This window comes from Triticum dicoccoides, chromosome 3B, assembly GCF_002162155.2.
Source record: "Triticum dicoccoides isolate Atlit2015 ecotype Zavitan chromosome 3B, WEW_v2.0, whole genome shotgun sequence".
NCBI lineage: Eukaryota > Viridiplantae > Streptophyta > Magnoliopsida > Poales > Poaceae > Triticum > Triticum dicoccoides.
This window is the reverse complement of record NC_041385.1, coordinates 454,922,206-454,925,761: the sequence shown is the minus strand read 5'-3', so window position 1 is coordinate 454,925,761 and position 3,556 is coordinate 454,922,206. Positions and strand designations below refer to the sequence as shown.

The 3,556-nt window shown below is 47.2% G+C and overlaps 1 long non-coding RNA gene across 1 annotated transcript; it reads left to right on the top strand.

Moving 5' to 3' along the window:
- Window positions 1-6: 6 nt before the first annotated feature.
- On the top strand, window positions 7-988 carry LOC119281384. Its single transcript, XR_005138396.1, has 2 exons — window positions 7-470; window positions 603-988. It is a non-coding gene; the product is annotated as an uncharacterized LOC119281384 (long non-coding RNA).
- Window positions 989-3,556: the final 2,568 nt, after the last annotated feature.

Below are 3,556 nucleotides of genomic sequence, written 5' to 3'. Positions count from 1 at the left end.
CACCGGTCGCCCCCAAATCCCACCCCTACCACCGGCTGCAGCACACACCACCTGCGCACAACTCATCGCCGCCCCAACCAAACACCGGAACCCCGCCACCGGATTCGGTCGCCACGGCCCCGGGCACGGCCAGCCGCACAAGATCCGGCCGCCGCCACCGCTGCCATGACGGCCTTCTGTGCAGGAGCACCTACGGCGTGAGGGCACACCGGGACCCGCCACGCCTTGCTCCATCGCGCGGGAGACGCGAAGGAGTGGCTCCCCCTGAATCTCCTGCCAACCGCCGCGGCCCATTGGAGATTGACGCAGCGGCATGGCCGGGGTTGGAGGAGATGGCGCAGATCCAGTCACGCTGCCGATAGGAGCCCCAGCGCATCCCACGGCCATGGTGGGATCCCCACCGCGGGCATGCCCCTTCCGACCGCCCTCCCTGATGGCCGCCTCCCTAGTCCTTCTCCTCGTCCCCTCCGGTATTATTGGCATGGCGGGGCTCTCCGGCGGTCTGCTCCGGCCATTCTCTCCTTCTGGCCCCTGCTCCTTGTTCATCCCTTCCTTCTCTATTGTTCCTTCGACTGATTCCCAATGCCTCCTCTGTTTTGCAGGTTCGGAAGCACTCCCTGCGTCGACAACAAAAAGGTGAAACGATGATTTTTCTTGTTCAGATGCAGCTCACTTCGTCGACATCGTCCGGCGTCACTGGAGCAGTCCACACAGCAGGCGCAAGCGGCCGTCGTCGACTCATTATGTCATACACTTGCACGCGCCACCTCTTGCATCTTCCAAATTCGTTTGTAGGCGCCGACGTGCTGGTTCTATTGCTGTTCAGAAAAGATTTTTTTTTAGATTTTGCTAGTGCACAACACTGCAGTTTGCTTGTGCTCACGGTGCGGTGCGGTTGGGAGACCAGTTACTATTTTTCTGTTGATTTCACAGATTTTCCAATACGTTTGTAAGAAATGTTTAAAACAGTAGTTCATTGTACAAAAAATGTGGTGTAGTTTGGCTGCTGGCGCTACAAATCAGGATTTGCAAAAAAATATGGTTCGAACGGGTAGGCGGGCATGCAGCTCACCAGCCTCTGCCTCGCAATTCGTTTGGCACTGGCTGGGTGAATGGAACTGGACCCAGAACCTAGGAATTTGATTCAATTTTTGTTTGAGAAGTTTTTATGTAAACTTGGAGGGTAAAATTTGTAACTATAAAAAAGAACATTGCAGTTCTCTCGACTCCACTGTGCAGTGCATTTGCACTTGTTTGAAAAGTCTGACGGTTTTCTTTTCAGAAGTTCATTTATTTAGATGCAATTTATTAGTCATGTCTAATGCAGCTCACTTGCCTTGACTATGGAGTGCACACGTGTTTCTATAAAACAAAAATATTTAGATGTAGTTTATTAGTCATGTCTAATGCAGCTCACTTGCCTTGACTATGGAGTACACACGTTTTTCTATAAAACAAAAATAGAGAAAGACAACAGGAGAACTATGTACTTCACTTTAACTTCGTGCTTCACTTCAATTATTCGTGAAGTGAGCTACACTCATCCTGCCCTGTGTTTCAGGAAGGCCTAAAAAATGTAAAATGCATCGGGAGTTGTCTGTGGTTCACTACACTCGGCCTCGTAGTTTAGATGAAATTACAAAATGAAAAGTTAGCAAAAATTGTGATAATACAGTTCCTTTTGTAGACATTGCAGTGCGGTTTTCAGTCTGATGCAGTGCGGGTTTTTTTTCGAAGCAGTGCGTTCTTCTGTCTGATGCAGTACACTGGTCGATTCCGGGGTCGCGAAAAACAGAGTGTCCGCATTTTGGTAAATTCAAAAAAGCTTTTAAACTGTAAGGAATTAGAGAGCGTGTTCTACATGAAAAAGTTGCGCCTCGTTGATATCTTTCCAACGGCGTATAATTCGAATCATTTCGACCAGCGGTTTGCAAAAATTTCACGAAAAACGGCCGCTGCCTCCCGTCGTCAGCCGCACTATTTTCAAAATTAACTTAAAACCGTAAGGAATCTCAAAACCATTCCTACATATGAAAGTTGCGCCTTGTCCATATCTTTCCAATTACGTATCATACGCCTCGTTTCGACAAACGGTTCAAAAACTAGAGCGAAAACAGTACCGAAAATTTGAAAAAAAATTGAAAAACAGAATTCCGCGATTTAGTAAATTTGAAACTGCTCTTAAACCGTAACGAATTAGAGAAAGATTTATATATGGAAAAGATGCGCCTCAATGATATCTATCCAACGGTGTATCATTTGCTTCATTCCGACAAGCGGTTTAGAAAAAAACGCGAAAAAACGCTCGCTGCCACTCCTCATCCACCGCACCATTTTCAAAACTGCTCTTAAACCGTGTGGAATCTTGAAAAGTGTTCAACATGTCCAAGTTAAGCCTAATACATAGCTTTTCAACGGTATATTACATGCCTCATTTCGATAAATGGTTAAAAAACTAGAGCGAAAACAGTACCGAAAAAACACCGCGTGCAGTTTTTTTCGACACGAAGTTCACTAGTCTCTATTGCAGTGTTCGTCGTCAAAATGATGCAGTGCGCTTCTATTGAGTGTGCAGTGTCAAAGTGGTATGCAGAATAGTTATTCTGCTAATATTAGTAGAATAGACCGTCTGTATATATATATATATATATATATATATATATATATATATATATATATATATATATATATGCATGCATGCTTGCCCAGGATATTGTGCTACCCTAGATTCTAACATGTGCTGGGAAATCGCCAAGGCACCGTGCCCCCGACCTATCCTCCTTTCAGCCCCAGTAACAACGCCCCGGCAAAAAAATGAGAAGACTGCTCGGCGCGGCGTCTCCACCGACAACCCAACCAGATAAAGTTCCTCCCCTGCCCATTCATGTTCGTAACTCGTGACTTGCGCATTAGAAAACCTCGCCACTCTGTTTAGACTTGGGTGCTCCCATCCCCGACTCAAACGCTACTTCGGTCAGAGAAGTTGCAGTAACCTTGGATAAAAAGAGTTTGGCAGGGGGCTAGACCCTGCGTCTGTAACCCGGCAGATGTAATTCTCCGGCAGGCACAAAGGGCGCCGGCAAGGTAGCTTGCCGGGGAGACTCATTTATTTTCATTAAAGGGGCATTTCGCCTCTACACAAACATAAACATGCATCAGTTCCCAATAAAAGCTCATCTTTTTCATTGATATGCTTATGCAAGTACAAATGTTACACAACATAAACATGGGCTCGGAAGATTACATTTCCTAGAAAGTTCAGATTTGGAAAGTGCCTACAAATTGAGAAAAAGATAAGTGCCCCGTGATCCCCGTTCTTGCCCCATTCCTCTCCAGGCACAGCAGGCGAAGAAAGGTGACGGGCATGGGGAACGTGGCGATGGAGAGCTTGATGAGGAAGCCCGTCCACCAATGACACCAGAGCCAGCAGGAAGCAAACCCCGGCAAGGCGTGTTGCCGGAGGAAGGGGGAGGTGGAGCAGATGATCGTGCTGCCACTGATGATCAGCTGGAGTCAGAGTCATCGTCCTACCGCTCTGTGCCTTCGTCGTCACTGG